The sequence below is a fragment of the Callorhinus ursinus genome, unplaced genomic scaffold, assembly GCF_003265705.2.
Source record: "Callorhinus ursinus isolate GAN/ISIS: 27379988/994484 unplaced genomic scaffold, GSC_fseal_2.0 scaffold23, whole genome shotgun sequence".
In the NCBI taxonomy this organism is placed as follows: Eukaryota; Metazoa; Chordata; class Mammalia; order Carnivora; family Otariidae; genus Callorhinus; species Callorhinus ursinus.
In genome coordinates this window covers 23,485,211-23,506,518 of record NW_027397085.1, presented here as the reverse complement: position 1 = coordinate 23,506,518, position 21,308 = coordinate 23,485,211, and positions in this window count along the sequence as shown.

The window sequence follows — 21,308 nt, the reverse complement described above, 5'->3', positions numbered from 1 at the left end:
TTTAATTCTTCCTCACCAATTGGGATATCTTTCATTTCTTGTAGATTGCTATAGCTAGGACTTTCAGTACTATGTTGAATAGTGGCAAGAGTTGACATCCTTTCTTGTTCATGATCTAAGAGAAAAAGCTTTCAGATTTTTTACCATTTAAATGATGTTAGCTGTGGGTTTTTCATATGTGGCCTTTATTTTATTGAGGTTAAACTGCAGCATTTTTTTTCTGTGCCACAGGGTGGATGAATCTGTGTGTAGGTCCCTCAGTCCTTCATTTATTCATGAAAGAAATGAATTGTTCTTAAATGAAATGAGTAGTTTATTCTTTTTCAAGGGTTTAGATACTTCCTATATTGTAGTGTTAAATCTCCTCTTCTTCATTCAGATGATAATAGATTACATAGGTAAATATATTTTATTTATATGTATTTTATATTTATATAAAATTATATATGTAATATTTTTGTTTTCTGAAACTTAAAATCTGAGAAATGCTACCACAGATTGATTCCTCAGCATAAGGTATAGAACTGGAGGAATTATGGTTATTTAGTTGCAAAAAACAAAAACTCAAGTTTCAAAATAATTCATTGGTATCGTAGCTAGTCTCCAAAGGCACCCTACAGAACCACATCATCTCCTATTCGTGTTCCTGTGTAGTTCCTTTTCCTTCAGTCTGGGCTCATTCTGTGACTGTTTTGTAACTAACTGAATTCAACAGGACGAATGCTAATTGATTTTTGGAGCAAGGCTAAATGAAGCTTTGTAGCTTCCACCTTAGACTAGTGGTATATCTGCTGTGAGGGAAGCCATCCACCTTGTATGTAGTCTGACTGTCCCATGAACTGACATGCTGTGAGAAAGCCCAGCTAGCCATATGAGAGATCACCTGCAGAGAAAAAAAAAAAAAAACCCAGCCAACTCCAGCTATTCTAACCAGTCCTGTCAATGTACCAGGCACGTGAGTGAAGAAGCCATGTTATATATTCTAGGAAATGTGATATGGAAAATAAATGAAAAATCCAGATGACAGCCAGACTGACATATGAAACTCCATAAACCATCCAGTCATCTTTAGTCATTGGGACGATACAAGCTGAGGGCCCAGTCATGGTGGAGCAGAGGCCAACCATCTCCTCTTTGCCCTCGCCTAACTCATGATTTCCAGAACTAAGGGTTTAATAAAATCACTGTCCTGGGTGGCTCAGTCGTTAGGCATCTGCCTTCGGCTCAGGTCATGGTCCCAGGGTCCTGGGATCAAGCCCCACATCAGGCTCCCTGCTCTGAAGGAAGCCTGCTTCTCCCTCCCCCACTCCCCCTGCTTGTGTTCCCTCTCTCGCTGTGTCTCTCTCTGTCAAATAAATAAATAAAATCTTTAAAATCACTGTCCTGTTATGCCACTAAACTGTGGGGTGGTTTGCTATGTATCAGTAGTTACCAGAACAATTTGAATAACATGTTCAGCTCAAATAATTAAGAGAAAAGCTTAGGAACTAGGTCCTGAAGACATAAGTAACTAGGAGCTCTAGAAACTTTACTAAAAGAAACCAGTGAAAATCTCTTCTGGACCCACCATCACATACTCTATTTTCAATCTTTGACTTATTCTACTCAAGATTAAAATTCCAGGGAGAGATGATATCATTGGCTTGTGAATTGTTTCCATTCTTATATCTAGGGTGGATTCATCCCAGCTAAATCACTTGGACTAAGAGTTAGGGAAGGATTCTTAGCCAAAGCAAAATCAAGATGTTCTACCAGATGAAGGAAAAATGCACTGGGGGTAAGAAAACGACAACCAAAAATAGTTAAAGACATAAAGAAGATTCTTAATTATTGCTTTTTTTCACTTGATTCTTTTGGCATAAGTGTCTGAAAATGCAAAGTGGCAGCCTTCAAAGAGACTAATATGTGAGCTAATTCTTAAATGTGAGCTCTAGAAAAAAAGAAGTATCATTTTATTGTTTGAAAGCATTTTAACTTAATTTGTGTCTAACATTTAAGCAAAGAGAATTATCCTCATGCAGTCTTTGGAGGAATCCACCCGTTTTCATTTTCTGACCATTGAAAGTGCAATCTCATCACCACCACAGGATGCTTTGTGAGTTTACAGCAGATGAGGACCTTCACAGCAGAGAAGCACATGAAGCAGTTCATCATCATTTGTTTTTGTAATTGCCTAGAGCCAAGTACCTTTAATTATGTTCAATGGACCCTCCATATCCATGCTAGGGAGGCCACCATGAGCACAGTGAGCTGGGCCATGAACCAGGAAAACAGCTGCCTTTTGTGTGGAGAAGAGAGAGCCATGAGTTATCTCAGGAAATTCCCTCTGATTAGATATAATCAGCCTATATGGTATCAATGTAGATGGGTTCCCTAGTTTAAAAGATTCTGCTCTGTGTGAAATTTAAGGGACAAAGGAGATACACCACACACAAATCTACTCTTTTGTTTTTCCAGAATTATACCTTCCAAATTAATTATAACGTTACCCACACATCATCCCATTTTTGCGTATTTTGCAAGGAAATATTTAAATGACTTGTTAACATTGGATTTAACTGCAACAAATATTATAAGTTCTTTGCTTAGTGCCAGGTATGGTGCTAGGCACCGGAGTACAAAGGAGAACAAATCAGATAAGGCAGTTGACTTCATGGAAGTAACATTATATTAGAGGAAACAGGCAATAAACAAATAATTTTAGATAATAATAAATGCTAGGAGGGAAATATAAACACCTTGTGGAAGAGATTATGAGGTAGGAAGTGTCCATAGAAATTAGGGACCTCCTATCTGAGATGGTTACAGTTCAACTGAGATCTAAAGAAAGAGAAGGAATGATTCAGAGGAAAAAAACTACAGGCACATGACATCATGAGCAGCCTTGGGCAGAGGGAAAAGCTCAGCCCACAAACTAACAGAAACTGGTATGTCTGGAGGTAGGCAGGGACTAACTGCCATGCATCTGTGGCCTTTCAGGAGTGTGGGTTTTATTCTGTTAGCAATGAGAATCCATTAGAGTGTCTCAAGTGGGGAAATGTTATGGACTGATTAATACATTTGAAACATTGCTAGCTGCTATGTGGAAGGTCAGTTGGAGGACTCAAACTGGAAAATCAGTGAGAAGACGACTTGAGAAACCCAAATGAGATGCAGTGTTGACTTGGATGAGGATGACGATAGTGGAAAAAAAAGTAAACAAATGATATATTCTGGAGACAGAACAAAGGGTTTTCCTAATTGATTAGAAGTTGGAGGAAGGGATGAAGAATAGGAAAGTGAACATCTGGGCAAGGCAAGAGGAGACAAAGATGAGTCACTATGAATAATCAGGTGGTTAGTGATGCTCTTTATTGAGATGGGGAAGATGCAGAAGTGAACAGTATCCAGGGGTTAAAATATCAAAAGTTCTGTGTGGGGCTGAATACAAGAGGACTAGGAAACAGCCAGGTAGAGGTGCCATGAAGGCAGATGAATACAGCAACCTTGAATTTGGACTTAAGGGAACACAAATCTATGGGAAGACCTCAAAAATGGCATGAGAATGTTTTGAGAATAACAAGCTATAGTACCCGCAGTTGTCTAAACGTTTGCATTCCCACAAAATTCACATGTTGAAATCCTAACTCCCAAAGGTGATGGTATTAGGAGGTGGGGCCTTTGAGAAGTGCTTAGGTCAGGAGGATGGAATCCTCATCAGTAGAATTAGTGCCTCATAAAAGAGACTCCAGAGAGATCACTAGCCCTTTTTGGCATGTGAAGACACAATGTCTGCACCGAGAGAAGAGCCCTCACCTCAACATGCCGGCATCCTGATCTCAGACTTTAGTCTCCAGACCATGAAAAATAAATTTTTGTTGTTAATAAGTGACCCAGTAGGTGGTGTTTCATTTTAGCAGCCCCAATCAACTCCAGAGCATTTCTAGAACAATTTTTCTTCAACATTATTTAATTGCATCAGAATGACTTAGAGAGCCTGATAAAAATTCACGTTTTTATGATTTGCCTTCCTCTCTGTTTTCATCTTATTTTATTTTTCCTTCCCTTACCCTATGTCCATCTGTCTTGTTCCTTAAATTCCACAAATTATAAGAGACTCTTAACTATAGGAAACAAAGTGATGGTTGCTGGAGGGGAGGTGGTTCAGGATGGGGTTACTGGGTGAGGAGCATTAAGAATGGCACTTGAAGTAATGAGCACTGGGTGTTGTATGCAACTGATGAATCACTAAATTCTACCTCTGAAATTAATAATATACTCTATGTCAATTTAATTGAATTTACGTTAAAAAAGATTCACATGCCTGAGTTCTACACATTGGATCAGAATCCCCATGATGGCACACATGAATAAGCATTTTCAAAAGCTCCTTGGGTGATTCTAATGCCTCCCAAACTTTGAAAACCTCTGCTCTGAGATCCATTTTCAGGAAATTTTATTTCTTGACCTGTCTTTCCTTCAAGCTGAAGATAGTTTCTTGAAATTCCTTTTGAGTAATACAACTGAGTATACAGTTCTTCTATTTGCTGGTTCTACTCTTTAGGGAAATAGAAGAAATCAAGTGGACACTGGGAGTTATGTGGTCCTCTGGCTTTATTCCACTGCCACTTTCCACTGTGAACAGAAGTCGCTGGAGGAGAAGACAGGGGGATGAGTAGTTAGTGTTAGTCTTTATTAAAATCTACCCCCACTCAGGCTAGCCAATGGTTAAAGTAGTTAGAAAAATTGCAATTCATTTTTAGTGTTTCAGCTTTGAATCACAGACTTTTAGAGCTAGACAGGATCTTGGAAACAGCCTAATAGTTAAGCAGCGGGATGTGGCATTTGCTGCTATGGTTCACCTCCTGCCTTTTGCATTTACTCACTGTGTGTCCTTGGGCAAGTCACTTCACATTTCTCTACCTCATCCTCTGTAAGTAAGGGAGATAATAATGCCTAATTTGTAAGATTTTAAAATAACAGAACAAAAACTGATACAAAACTACTCATAATCATAATGGCATATAATTTTGAAGCCAGAAGAGATTATAAAAACTATCCAATACACTCACACCGCAGGTAAGAAAAGTGGGAGACCCAGCTGATTTGGTGCCCAATGAGAACGAAAGCCCAGATTTTAAAGGGCTCTGTCACTATAGATCATTACATAAGTAATTTGATTTCACTCGGTGTTCATTTCTTTGTCTAAATCATAGATTATTTAGGAGGAGGACAATTTGCTGTTATTTACAAGTTCTAAAAACTAAAATGCCCTTCTTTTTAAAGTTTTTATTTAAATTCCAGTTAGTTAACAGACTGTAATATTAGTTTCAGGTGTACTAATTTAATGATTTAACACTTACATGTGTCACTGGTGCCCATTACGACAAGTGCACCCATGAATCCCCTTCACCAGTTTAACCCATCCTCCCACCCACCTCGCCTTTGGTAACCATCAGTTTTCTGTGGTAAAGAGTCTTTCTCTTGCTTTGTCTCTTTATTTTTTTCCCCATTTGCTTGTTTGTTTTGCTTCTTAAATTCCACATGAGTGAAATCCTATGGTATTTGTCTTTTTCTAAGTTATTTTGTTTAGCATAATACTCTCTAGCTCCATCCATGTTGTTGCCTTGCCACACTATTAAAAAGCAGAAATGCTTTTGGTGGATTGTCTGGCCATTGCATTGAGGTTGTGCATGTGAAATATCTGCCTGCGGTGTGGTCAGGCCAAGCCCTCACTCAAGTTGGTTGTCTGGAAGCATTTCAGGACAAGCAGGGAAAACAGCTAAGTTATTTCCAATGTGTTGGGACCATCAGCCAAATAGCTATGATGCCCATTCATATTGTGAAATCTCAGGAAAACCCCAGAACAGCAACTCTCCTGAAACTGTGTAAATAACACTCAGGCTCATTTAGTAAAAAGGGAAGCAGATGACAACTTTGCTCTTTTATTTCTACCTTGAATGTTTAGGGCTAATCTTGTGCTCTGATCATCTTAAAACCTTTTTTCTTTTCTTTGCCATTTTGATCAGGCTTGCTTATGAATCTAGAGAAGTCTCATTTTAGGGACAGAGTCTATAAGAATGGAAATTGGTTTCTAAGACTCTGAACACTGGCCATGTAGTAAATGTCACTGGTGTTGCTTTTCTCTTCTGATGTACTGCTCATGCCTTATATCTGACAGCTAATGAGCTCCACTAATCAAACCAAGGAGCAAATGCTATTTCCCACCCTCTCCTCCTACCTGAGAAGGTAAGGGGTTCTAACCCTCACCCTGGCAGACTGACAGCCCTGAATAGGAGCAGAATAACAAGGAAACCTGGAAGGTTAATTAAGGTAGTACCCAAAAGTTCTTTTTAAATGAATTTAATTAACCTGTGATCTCTTAAAATTAGAATATGTTGCAACTAGAATGAAGGCAAATTTTATTCTACTTTTTTTTTTTTTTAACTTCATCTTAGAAGCCAGAAACTGAACAAGTTTCTGGGTAAATAGTAGTGGGGAGAGTGTTAATTACCACCTGGACTTTTTCAAATCTATCTTTATTCCCTGTGTATCTCAGAATGGATGGTTTCCAATCTTGGAGGAAGAATCCATAGCATTAACATCTGGTGCTGTTGTCAATCATCCAAGTTTCTGGTAGCATACTCCCTCACCAAATGAATGTACTCTTCACCCCTCATCATTATTAAGGAGAAGCGATAGAGTGACAAAAAACCGTAAGAGTGTGGATAAGAGAGTGATTCAGGCTGCCAGAGTCCAAAATCAGCCTCTACAACTTCCTAACAGTTTGGCCTACTGAACACTCTCTCTCTTTCTCTCTTTCTCTCTCTCTCTGCACCTGTTTATTAAACAGGGTTACCAATAGCATTTACTGTAGGGGATTGTAAGAAGAATTAAAAAACCTAATGTTATAATGCATGTAAATTGTTGAGTATCAGGCCTGGAACATAGTATGCTCTCAATAAATGCTGATTACTAGGTAGGGTTGTTTTTTTGGCTTTTGTTTTGCTTTGCTGTGTTTTGTTTTAACACCTCCACATAGAGTTTCAGGGATGGGATTCAGAAGATCCCTTTCCTCGCTCCCTGACAATTTGTGCCTACATTTATGTCCCATGCGCATTCTTTCCAGGGGAGAAATTTCAGCTTTCAAGAGCTTCTTAAAAGAGGTCTGTGATCCCATATGGTAAAGAGTGACTTTTACAAGGTATCAGTTTTAAAAGATCTCATCTAATCTCTTGGAGCATTGAGGCCAATACAATGCAGCCACAATCAGTGAACCTATTGCTGATTCTTATGCGGTAAGGCTCCTGCCTGCTGCTCTGCCTGATTCCTTTCCATTCTTCTCCCCAGCCCAGCCTAACATAAATGACAAGAGCACAATATGCAACACTCTGAAAAGCATCATGTCACTAGGATCAAGAGTGTTAAAGGAAGGCTTCCCGCATGAAATGGGGCTTGAGTTAAAAATAGAAGGAAAGCCCAGAACTTAAATCATTGTAGATTAGAATAGGAACTGTGTGCTATAGGTAAACTTTGGTAGTAGAGGATATAATTTTAAGGAAATCATAGATGCCTTTTATAAAAAAATTAATATTTATGCATTTATTTTAATGTATGTTGGAAAAATATAGGTATGATATTGAATATAATATAATCTTACAGATATTAATGCTCAGTATATGGCTGTGGTAGATATTTAAGTTTTTTTAAGTAAGTCAAATAATCACATATATAACAACAATGTAGGTGAAACTCAGATGTGGTAAAATTATGACAGTTGAACGTGCATAGCTGAAGTTTTAGAAACATAGGAGTGTCAGTGTTTGGGCATTTCTGGAAGGAATAGAACTTTGTCACCAAGTCATGGAGGCTAGAACATACTTGGAATATTCTAGAGATAGAGGGAATCATTTTCCTAACACAGATGATCATTCCATGTGGCCCCCTGAAGTCCCTTGAAGATGCCAGTGCTGAGAGAAAAGGGCCAATCAGTGTTCCCAAGCAATATCATCACACGTGTAAATTTACATAGAAGAGTCATACAGTCATTCCTTTAATTCTTCCAGTATTCAACAAAAGTATCACAGTCCCTAACTGCTAAAGGAAAGATATTATGTACAGGGTGCACGTTTTGCCCTCAAGGTTGACTATCAGCTTTTGGGACAGAGACTCATGTAGTGATGATGCCAAGGTCTGACCCACTTTTGGTTGTACAAATACCTCAGTTTCTTTTTCAGGGCAAGGTCTTTGCATAGGCTTTCATTTCAGTCTAGGGTATTTTTCCCCCACACTTCTCCTGTCTAACTTCTCATATGTTATGTCTCAGGGTACATTTTACTTCCTCAAAGAAGTGTTTCTAATCACCACACTTAAATTGCAAAATACTTTAATCACATCTTCAGTGATCACACTGTTGGCTTATTTAATAGAACTTACACAAATTGTAATCATTTGACTTACTGGATTCTTCAGTATTTTTCTTATCCCCCACTGAATGTTGGCTTTATGAGAGCAGAGACTTGGGTCTCTCCCAAGACCTAATACAATGCTTGGACCAAAAAGTATTAAGACATTAAGATAAATTGAATGAATGAGGAAAGGAGGGAAGGAGGGAGTGAGTGAAGAGCTATCCAATGCATATGTAAAAAACACTTAGGCAATAAGAAGAAAGCCAGGAAGTGATTGTAATAAGAATGTTCTAGGAAAGAGTTCTACTTATGTATAAGAATATTTTGGTCAGGGTGAATAAAAATAGTAGAATCTTAGTTTAATCTACACACAGATATTGAGATTATTTACTCAATGTCAAATACCATGTGAGAGTCTTTTATTAAAACCACGGTTGAAAGTTAGGGAAAACTTTGGGGCGCCTGGGTGGCTCAGTCGTTAAGCGTCTGCCTTCGGCTCAGGTCACGATCCCAGGATCCTGGGATCGAGCCCTGCATCGGGCTCCCTGCTCAGCAGGAAGCCTGCTTCTCCTTCTCCCACTCCCCCTGCTTGTGTTCCCTCTCTCGCTGTGTCTCTCTCTGTCAAATAAATAAATAAAATCTTAAAAAAAAAAAGTTAGGGAAAACTTTGATAACCCAATGTGAATTTGCTAATCCAAAGGGAAAAGATCTGAAGGACAGAACAAAGACCCTAACATTTTCCTACTACATGTGTGTATCCCCAGTAGCAGAGATTTAGGTAATCCCAATTCAGAAAATGGATTACAAGAGCACAGTCCAGAACTACGTGCACTGCACTCTATTAGCACCCAAATGGCAATAGACAGAGCATGGCCTGTTGCCCACCTAGTCGAACATCTGCTGGTCCCAACCAGAATGTTTTAATAATGTTGCAGCTTCCCTTGGTGAAGTTTTAGGTGGGCTGGGTGTTTAAGTTGAAGCCATCCTGACAAAGGCAAGATCACATGCAGTATGAAGGGTGTTCTGTGTATAAGCTACAAATCCATGTAAAATAATACCAGAATTATCCCCTCCAAAATTGCATACACACAGATATTTTTTGAGTTTTTTTTTCATTTTAATTATGGCATCAAATACCCTTTCAAATGTCAGAATTAATAAGTTGCTTGTTCATGATATGAATGAGATAAAGTAGGTAACTGCTACTCTTATTCTGCAGCCTTCCCAATCAACTCCTACAGGCAGAGAATTGGTTTTACTAATAAAACCGTGTCATAAGAAACAAACACAACTTTCATACCCTTTATCCTTATAAAATGGGAAGACAACTGTGTTCCCTCCTCCTTCAAAACACAGAGGGAGGTGTGAATTACAGCATCCTGGGAATCTCTTCTCAATCATCCTGTCCCAAGTATGTTCGCAAATGGTACTAAGAACCCTTAAAAAGTTTAGCCTAGTAATCCTGTTTTAGAAATCTTTCCTGAGGAACTAACCAGAGTTGTTGTGAGGGTTTTTTTTTAAAGCAAGAGTAGGAGTAGTTCTTTTATTCCTACCTTTAAGAGTTAAAATATGGACTTCCAGTACTCTGTTGAATAAAAGTAGTGAGAGTAGATATCCTCGTCTTATTCCTGATCTTAAAGGAAAATCTCTCAGTTGTTCCACACTGAGTATGAAGTCAGCTGTGGGTTTTTCATCTATGGCATTTATTACGTTGAGCTATGTTCCCTCTAAACCCAGTCTATTGAGCATTTTTATTGTGAATGGATATTGAATTAGTCAAGTGCTTTTTCTGCATATTATCACATGATTTTTATTCTTCATTTTGTGAATGTGGTGTATCACAGTGATGTGTTGCAGATATTGAACCATCCTTGCATCCTTGGAATAAATCCCGCTGGCTCATGGTGAATGATCTTTTTAACATACTATTGAATTCAGTTTGCTATTATTTAATTGACAATTTCTGCATCTGTGTTCATCAGGAATATTGGCCAGTAATTCTCTTTTTTCTTAGGGTCTTTGTCAGGTTTGGGTATCAGTGGAATGATGTCCTCATAGAATCAACTTGAAATCATTGCTTCCTCTTCTATTTTATTAGTACTCTTTGGGAAGGATAGGTGTAAATTCTTCTTTAAATGTTTGGTAAAATTCACCTGTAAGGCCATTTGGTTCTGGACTTTTGTTTGTTGGGAGGTTTTTGATTACTGATTCAATGTTGTTATTAGTAATCGGCCTGTTCAGATTTTCTCTTTCTTCCTAATTGAGTCTTGGAAAATTGTATGTTTCTAAGAATTTATCCATTTCTTCTAGGTTGTCAAATTTGTTGGCATATAATTGTTTTGTAGTAGTCTCATAATCTTTGTATTTTTCTGTAATGTTGGTTGTAACATGCCCTCTTTTATTACTGATTTTACTTATTTGAGGCATCTCTTTTGTTTCTGATGAATACTGATAAAGATTTTATCAATTTTGTTTATCTTTGCAAAGAATCAGCTTGTAGTTTCATTGATTTGTTCTATTGGGTTTTTTATTTCATTTATTTCTAATCTGATCTTTATTAATTTCTTCTAATATCTTTGGTCTTAGTTTGTTCTTTTTCTCATCCCTTTAGGCATAGGTTAATTGCTTATTGGAGATTTTTTCTTGTTTCTTCAGGTAGTCCTATATCACTATAAAGTTCCCTCTTAGAACTCCTTCTGCTGTATCCCAAAGATTTTAATCTGATTTTTTTTTCCATTTTCATGTCTCCATGTATTTTTTTTATTTCCTATTTGATTTCTTCATTGACCCGTTGGTTGATGGGTTGATTTCTTCATTGACCCATTAGTAGCATGTTGTTTAGCCTCTATGTGAGATAAGGTTAGAGCTGGAGTGGGTAGAGAGTACAGGGTCCCAGAGCACTCTGTACTGGGTCCACTTGGGTGGGAGAATGCAAACAGGAAAAACATGGGCTGGAGTATTCCTTGCAGGGGATGCTCTGGCATGCTGGTTGGAATGGAAGTAGGCTTAGTCTGGTGAGTCCTCATGGGATGCACACCAGTGCTTCCCTGGTGGGAATGGCTGGAGCTGGGGGTGGGGCACAGGCTGGATCATTCTGCGTAGGGGAGACCCTAGTGATATAGCTGGAGCTGAAACAGGTGCAGGCTGGGGTGCTTCTCATAGGTGCCTCTGTGGTGGGATGGCTAAAGCTAAAGTGGGTAAGGTCAGGGGTATCCTGGTATTTTTCAGATTTTTTTAAATTTTTTGTAAGATTTTATTTATTTATTTGACAGAGAGAGACACAGTGAGAGCAGGAACACAAGCAGGGGGAGTGGGAGAGGGAGAAGCAGGCTTCCCGTGGAGCAGGGAGCCCGGTGTGGGGCTCGATCCCAGGACCCCGGGATCATGACCTGAGCCGAAGGCAGACACTTAACGACTGAGCCACCCAGGTTCCCTGTATCCTGGCATTTTTCATACCATGGCTGCCTTGGTAAGATGACTGGAAGCATGATGGGCATAAGCTGGGGGTTTCCCAATGTGCCCCATGCCAGGGCAGGTTTGGTGGGAAAGCTGGAACTGGGACATGCCTGAGCAGTAGGGGATATCTTGGAGGAATGGCAGGAATTGATGTGGGATAGGAGCCAGGGCTCACTGAGGTGGTGGACTAGCTAGAACACTTGAAGTTGCTCCCCTCCAGGCTAAAAAGGGGAAACATAAACAATGGTGCTTTCTAGTACCTCCAACCCTGGAGAAAGTTCCAGCAATTTTCCCATTGTTTGGCAGAGCTTTAGTATTAGTATATAAGTTTCCTTCACTTATAATCTGTTCGGTCTTTAAACCACTGTTCTTGTTTTTTTGCTGTGCCCCAAGTCAGGCAAATGTGCTCATAGGCCCCTCAGTAAGGATATCCCTCCCTACTGAGAGTTGCCACATTAGGAGTGGGGTTCCCATCATTACTATGTCTCCATCTCTGTTGCCATTCTCTGGGTGGTCCCTGTATCTTTTGTTGTGTAGAAAGTGCTCAGTCTATATATATATAGAGAGAGTAATTGCTCTCTCTATATAAGGTATAGATTTGGTGTGTCTGGGAGATGAGTTCAGGGTGTTCCTATGCTGCCATCTTGCACCCCTCTCCTCTGGCCTTTGTGTTTTTAAGCCTTTTAAAACCTTGTAAAGTTTTAAATTAGATTATTTTATTATTAATAGATCAGATTTTGAACACAATATTGGCTTATATTTAGATACAACCCATTTCATTATATCAGCACCACCCCATATATGTCATCTCTTCTACTGATAGTTATTCATATTTACTTGACTTCTCTCCCCAAAAGGAAGGTTTTGTTTTGTTCACTGCTCTAAATCTCCATGATAATTGCCATGATAAGAGAGCGTAAAACAGGAGTTGAATTCTTCTCAGTTACAGCCCTTTATAAAACACCAACTGTGCACAGCAAATTGGATATGCTGTGACTCTATGTTGATTTGTGCTTTTCATAGAAACTGTCTACCTAAATGCATTACTGATTTAAATTCTACAGCAACAGTGTGGCAACATGGAAAAAGGTAGACTGGGAAGAAATAAAGTCCTATTTGCAGCAAAAAATCATGGAGGCTACTAGCTAAGGGAAATAATGTATCTGAAGCCAAGAAATATGAGCAGAGAAATTCAAAATTGCCTGTGTAGATGAGAAGATGAATCTTTACCAAGAAAAGAATAGAAAATATAATCCAGGGAATAGGGAGGATATGTGTGTGTGTGTGTGCGCGCATGCATGTGTGTTTTGAGGGACGGTGACTATGTGATGCTGAAGAACCTTGGAAATGCATATGCATGTGTTCTCACATTCCTAACCTCTAGGAGGTAAGAGAAGTATTAATAACACCAGGCAGCATGTCTAGTAAGGGACTTATGGAGCCCAGTCTTTTCCCAAAGGCATATTACACTTGGGCCTCAAACCATCCTCCCACCCCCCTTTGTTTTAAACTACATTTGACCTCAAGCACACTTCTCCTTAAACAAACCTCATCCATCTAACTATGAGTACACTCGTACCACACCTACTTACTGTCAGGGGCTTTTCCGTTCATAAATATTTCACACAAATCCCATCTCTTCTGAGAACACTCCTTCAAGAGCCTCTGTCACCTGAGATTCCCTATCACTTATTTACAGAATATTTGAAATTCATCTGTACTGTTGTTTTATAGTTTTTTAGTTTGGTCAGGTAGATCCTTCTTCTCTACTGAATTTGGAATTTATGCAAATTCTTATCATTAAATATAGTCCCATGTATTTTACTATTTGTATATATGAGTTCCTGCTATGCTTGATTAAAGAGGAATGAGTAGATTTAATCTATTCCTCTATTCCTAGCATTTTGAAAAGAGCCTTGTCCAGTAATTACAGTGCTTGATCTCTGTTGAATGAATGAATATTTTCCATTTTCTGATAGGAATATCTATGTATATTGCATGCACATTCTACTCTTAGTGTTTGTTACTAACACTAGAACTACCTTTTCAATGCCTATGTCACATAAAGTTGTAGTCTCTTTAGGGTACTAAGGTAACAGAGAAAAAATATGCATGTCCACAAAAATTTTAGGGAGCATTGTTGATATCGTGGCATTTATTGGCATTATGAAAGCAAATAATGGAATCCATTAATACCATCATTAGCAGTTAATTATTTCTAAATTTATATAGGCCCCAATTGTGGTATTTTCACAATTTTCCCCTCATTCCAGCCATTTTCTACCATAATCACCAATATCCATATTAAATAGTGGGAGGGACATTAACAAGAGAGGTAATATAAGCAAGCCTCCCAATTAGGAGATTTTTCCCTTTGAGTTTTTATTCAGGAATATTCATTCTATACTTAGCAAATTATCATACAGAACCCTCCCTGTGGACATTGGAAAGTTTCTAGATGGCTTCTAGCTCCCCTGGCGTACTGGCATCTTGGCTTTCTCTAAATTACAGTAGTAGCAAAGTGGCAGCAAACTTTCTAAGACAAAAATAGAAAGCAGACTACAATCTGTGACCCTATTTAATTGAGAGGCTATTAAAGGACTGAACTTCTAGAAAACAAAGATGCAAACCAAAGCAGGTTTGATTTCTGACTCTCCCTCCATCCCCCTAAGCAACATTGTCTCCTGTCACTCATTACTATTGCTGAAGAATGGGACAGCAAAAATTTAACAATTCAATATAGCAAGTTTCTTTAGGCAATGTGATGACAAATGTGTGGTTTGATTCAGTTATTAACTTTTCAACCAGTTATTTTGACAAAAAGATCAAGTGTCTACTAAGTGTTGAACTTGGAGCTAAAGAGAAGTAAATACGAGTTTAGGTTAACTTAACCACACTGAATTCAGTGCTCTTGCCCATCAAATGGAAATGATCCGACTTACACCCTGTCACTTTGGAATTGCTATAGAAATCAAATGAGGAAGAAGGCCTAACAGTGCTGTGGGATAGCACTGTCAACATGGAGTCAGTATTGCTACAGTATTGCTCCATGGGAAACCCAGAGTGAATACCCCAGCATCTGCTTTCACCCCTCCCTCCCTGCGCAATAGCTATGCAGTTTGAAAAGTATTTATACATCTCCAGCTGCAGAGTGAACCCTTACTGGACCAAGTCAATTTATGCTTGACATTTCTGTGGTCACATGGGTTGATGAAAGGGTTAGCATGTAATCTAACTTAGCCCCACAAGACTAAAGTAAGTCTTTTGTTAAATGGTAGGGAAAACATTTTTCCCTCACTCCTTTCTTCCCACATGTGCATAGCACCTTTGGCAGCTACTATGTGGCTGAAGGAGAATCAGTCTTGGGATGAAACAGACAACATAGGAGACAGAAAGATAACAAGAATAGAAACAGGAATGACCCTTTTGGGTCACTTTTCAAAATCTTCATAGAACTTCTACCTTTGAATACCATGGTTACTGAATATGCTTAAAGAAAAGGAATAAGATCTTTAGTCCTCCACTCAAAACAAACAAAAACAAAAAAACAACTCTGAGAAAAGAAAATGATGGCTTTTCATAGCACCCTAGTGCTAGCAAGTCTTTTATATGAAAGAAGTTCTCTTAAATACTTCATTTGGGAAAAAAAATTAATACTATTTGAGTAAGTCATCGTAGCCTGAGAAATGATATTAGTTTTGGATGTACATGAAAGTTGCTTGACAGAATCAGTTAAAAAAAAAAAGAAATTTACCATGAATTCAGTAATTATTCTTGAGAGGTATGATTTTTTTAATTGAAAGCACTGAACATCATTGTAAGAGAGACTTCGTACCATCTTTTCAGGATCCATTCAGTAAGGTGCACAATATAATATATAAATATTCATATATACATTCCATTATAATAAATACATTGTATACATTAGATAATATATGCATTAAGATATATAGATTAAAGGGCAGAGGAGTAGGAGACCTGGATTTCGTCTGGTCTCAGGAATTCAGCTGAATAGGGATCAAAACATTCTGAACACCTACGAACTCAACAGGAGATCGAAGAAGAGAGTAGCAACAACTCTCTGAACAGAGAAGTGACCACTTACTGGAGGGTAGGACGTGTGGAGAAGTGAATCCGAGGCGATATTCGGGAGAATAGACAGTGGGGGAGGGGGCCCCCATCGGCCACTTCTGGCAAGTGATAAAGCCGCGGAGCGCAAAATCAGAACTTTTAGAAGTCGGCTCCGCTGAGGGACGTTGCTCCAGTGGCTAAGCAGGGGGTGGAACCCTCGTGGGACAGTGTGGTCTCAGGACCCTTTCGGGGGTGCCTGAGTGCAGCAGAACTCCCAGGTATTGGAGCCGGGAAGCGGGATGCAGAGACAGAGCCCAGGCGTGGGCTCTCAGCTTGGGGTTGCCATAAACTGTGATCCGTGGCCCAGTCGGGCCACGGCTCCTCCAGCAGGGACCCAACAAGTGGCAGAGCCGGGGAGACTCCCCTTCCTCCTCTGGGACGAGCGGCACGGGAGCGCACCGCAGGGATCTGCTGGGTTTGGAGACTCCACACGGGGTCGGGTGCCAGAGATAGAAATGCTCGGTCACAGGCTGGGTGAGCACGGAGTGCGGCCAGAGACCAGGGACACGGGAGTGACTACTTTTCTCTGGAGGTGCACTGAGGAGCGGGACCCTGAGTTCTCAGCTCCTCCGGGTGGAGATTGGGAGGCCACCATTTTCACCCTGGTCCTCCAAAGCTGTACCGAGAGCTTGCAAGGGAAAAAAAGCTCCTGAGAGCAAACCCGAGCAGCTTGCTTAGCCCGGACCAACAAGGGCGGGGCAATCCCCCTCCGGCAAAGACATTTGGGAACCAGGGCAACAGGCCCCTCCCCCAGAAGATCAGCACGAACCGCCAGCAAGCCAAGACCAAGTTTACCGATCAAGGAGAACAGGAGAACTCCAGCGCTAGGGAAATACTGCACGTAGAATCCATGGCTTCTTTACCGTGATTCATTAGTTTTTCCAAAGTTAATTTTTTTAACTTTTTGTTAATGTTTCTTTTTCTCTTTTTCAACCAACATCTTATCAATCCCTTTTTTTGAAATTTTTTTTTTATTTTTCATTTTTAGAGTCATATTTTATTCCTTCATAGTAGTTACCCTTATTTTTGGCATATATATATATATAAGTTGTTCTCTCTTATAAATTTTGAGATACAGTTTCTTCTAACAGATCAAAATATACCCTAAATCACTAGTGTGATGGTCTCCTGCCTGATCACATTCTCTCCCTTTTTTTTCTTTTTTTTTAAATCTTCTTCTTTCTTTTTTCAAACAACATCTTATCAATTCCTTTTATAAAATCTTTTATAATTTTCATCTTTATAGTCATCTTCCATCCCTTCATTGTATCAACCCTTATTTTGTACATATATAAGTCTTTCTTTCTTTAAAATTTTAGGAGGCACTTTTATCTAACAGACCGAATTATGCCCAAAATCTAGTGTGTGGCACTGATCTATGCACTAGCCTGATCATATTTGATCATATTCTGTTTTTCTGTATTGTTCTGTTTTTGTTTTTATCTTTTTCTTTTTTTTTTTCTTCTCTTTTTTCTTTATTTCCCTTTCTTTTCCCCTGGTTTCAGGTCTTTTCTGATTTGTATAGAGTATATTTGCTGGGGACATTGTTAACCTGTTAGCATTTTGTTCTCTCATTCATCTATTCTCCTCTGGACAAAATGACAGGACGAAAAAATTCACCTCAACAAAAAGAACAAGAGATAGTACCGTCTGCCAGGGACCTACTCAATACGGACATCAGTACGATGTTGGACCTAGAGTTCCGAATCATGACTTTAAAGATATTAGCTGGGCTTGAAAAAAGCACGGAAGTTATTAGAGAAAACCTTTCTGGAGAAATAAAAGAACTAAAATCTAACCAAGTCAAAATCAAAAAGGCTATTAATGAGGTGCAATCAAAAATCGGGGCACTAACTGCTAGGATAAATGAGGCAGAAGAGAGAATCAGCGATATAGAAGACCAAATGATGGAAAAAAAGAGGCTGAGAAAAAGAGATAAACAACTACTGGATCACGAGGGCAGAATTCGAGATGAGCGATACGATAAGATGAAACAACATTAGAATAATTGGGATCCCAGAAGAAGAAGAAAGAGAGAGGGGCAGAAGATATATTCGAGCAAATAATAGCAGAGAACTTCCCTAATGTGGGGAAGGAAACAGGCACCAAATCCAGGAGGCATGGAGAACCCCCCTCAAAATCAATAAAAATAGGTCAACACCCTGACATCTAATAGTAAAACTTACGAGTCTCAGAGACAAAGAGAAAATCCTGAAAGCAGCTCGGGAGAAGACATATGTAACCTACAATGGTAGAACATTAGATTGGCAACAGACCTATCCACAGAGACCTGGCAGGCCAGAAAGGACTGGCATGATAACTTCAGAGCACTAAACGAGAAAAATATACTATATCCACCTAGGCTGTCGTTGAAAATAGAAGGAGAGATAAAAAACCTTCCAGGACAAACAAAAATTAAGGAATTTGCAAACACGAAACCAGCCCTACAAGAAAGATTGAAAGGGGTCCTCTAAGCAAAGAGAGAGCCTAAAAGCAGCATAGACCAGAAAGGAACACAGACAATATACAATAAGAGTCACCTTACAGGCAATACAATGGCACTAAATTCATACCTTTCAATAGTTACCCTGAATGTAAATGGGCTAAATGCCCCAATCAAAAGACACAGGCTATCAGATTGGATTAAAAAACAAGACCCATCCATATGCTGTCTGCAAGAGACTCATTTTAGACCCAAAGACACCCTCAGATTGAAAGTGAGGGGGTGGAAGACCATTTACCATGCTAATGGACACCAAAAGAAAGCTGGGGTGGCAATCCTTATATCAGACAAACTAGATTTTAAAACAAAGACTGTAATAAGAGATGAGGAAGGACACTATATCCTACTGAAAGGGTCTATCCAACAAGAAGATCTAAGAATTGTAAATATCTATGCCCCTAACATAGGAGCAGCCAGTTATATAAGGTAATTAATAACAAAAGCAAAGAAACACATTGACAACAATACAATAATAGTGGGGGACTTTAACACCCCCCCTACTGAAATGGACAGATCATCTAAGCAAAAGATCAACCAGGAAATAAAGACTTTAAATGACACACTGGACCAAATGGACTTCACAGACATATTCAGAACATTCCATCCCAAAGGAACAGAATATGCATTCTTCTCTAGTGCCCATGGAACATTCTCCAGAATAGATCACATCCTAGGTCACAAATCAGGTCTCAACCATTACCAAAAGATTGGGATTATTTCCTGCATATTTTCAGACCAGAATGCTGTGAAACTAGAACTGAATCACAAGAGGAAAGTCGGAAAGAACTCAAATACATGGAGGCTAAACAGCATCCTACTAAGAATGAATGGGTCAACCAGGAAATTAAAGAAGAATTTAAAAAATTCATGGAAACCAATGAAAATGAAAACACAACTGTTCAAAATCTTTGGGATGCAGCAAAGCAGCCCTGAGAGGAAAGTATATAGCAATACAGGCCTTTCTCAAGAAACAAGAAAGGTCTCAAATACACAACCTAACCCTACACCTAAAGGAGCTGGAGAAAGAACAGCAAATAAAGCCTAAACCCAGCAGGAGAAGAGAAATAATAAAGATCAGAGCAGAAATCAATGAACTAGAAACCAAAAGAACAGTAGAACAAATCAACGAAACTAGGAGCTGGTTCTTTGAAAGAATTAACAAGATTGATAAACCCCTGGCCAGACTTATCCAAAAGAAAAGAGAAATGACCCAAATCAACAAAATCATGAATGAAAGAGGAGAGATCACAACCAACACCAAAGAAATACAAACAATTCTAAGAACATATTATGAGCAACTCTACGCCAGCAAATTAGATAACCTGGAAGAAATGGGTGCATTCCCTACTGGGTATTTACCACAAAGATACAAATGTAGGGATCCGAAGGGGTACATGCACCCCAATGTTTATAGCAGCAATGTCCACAATAGCCAAACTGTGGAAAGAGCCAAGATGTCCATCGACAAATGAATGGATAAAGAAGATGTGGTATATATACACAATGAAATATTACACAGCCATCAAAAGGAATGAGATCTTGCCATTTGCAACGATGTGGATGGAACTGGAGGGTGTTATGCTGAGTGAAATAAGTCAATCAGAGAAAGACATGTATCATATGACCTCACTGATATGAGGAATTCTTAATCTCAGGAAACAAACTGAGGGTTGCTGGATGGTGGGCGGTGGGAGGGATGGGGTGGCTGGGTGATAGACATTGGGGAGGGTATGTGCTTTGGTGAGGGCTGTGAATTGTGCAAGACTGTTGAATCACAGATCTGTACTTCTGAAACAAATAATGCAACATATGTTAAGAAAAAAGGAAAAGAAGAAGATAGCAGGAGGGGAAGAATGAAGGGGAGTAAGTCAGAGGGGGAGACGAACCATGAGAGAGGACGAACTCTGAAAAACAAACTGAGGGTTCTAGAGGGGAGGGGGTTGGGGGAATGGGTTAGCCTGGTGATGGGTATTAAAGAGGGCACATTCTGCATGGAGCACTGGGTGTTATTCAAAAACAATGAATCTTGGAACACTACATCAAAACTAATGTTGTAATGTATGGTGATTAACATAACAATAAAAATTTTTTAAAAAAGATATATAGATTAAAGATAAATAACAAAAAGAGCCATCAAAACCATACAATTAAGTACTGGTGACTTTGTTTTTCTTGTTGTTGTTGTTTAATTTTATTATTTTATGTTAGTCACCATACAATACCTCATTAGTTTTTGAAGTAGTGATCCACGATTCATTGTTTTCGTCTAACACCCAGTGCTCCATGCAGTACGTGCCCTCCTTAAGACCCATCACCGGGCTAACCCATCCCCCCAGCCCCCTCCCCTCTAGAACCCTGTTTGTTTCTCAGAGTCCATAGTCTCTCATGGTTCATCTCTTCCTCCGATTTCCTCCCCCCCTTCATTTCTCCCTTCCTTCTCCTAATGTCCTCCATGCTGTTCCTTACGTTCCACAAATAAGTGAAACCATATGATAATTGACTTTCTCTGCTTGACTTTTCACTTAGCATAATCTCCTCCAGTCCCATCCATGTTGATGAAAAAGCTGGGTATTCATCCTTTCTGATGGCTGAGGAATATTCCAGGGTATATATGGATCACATCTTCTTTATCCATTCATCTGTTGAAGGGCATCTCAGCTCTTTCCACAGTTTGGCTATTGTGGACATTGCTGCTATGAACACTGGGGTGCATATGGCCCTTCTTTTCACTACATCTGTGTCTTTGGTGTAAATACTCAAGAGTGCAATTGCTGGGTCATAGGGTAGCTCTATTTTTAAATTTTTGAGGCACCTCCACACAGTTTTCCAAA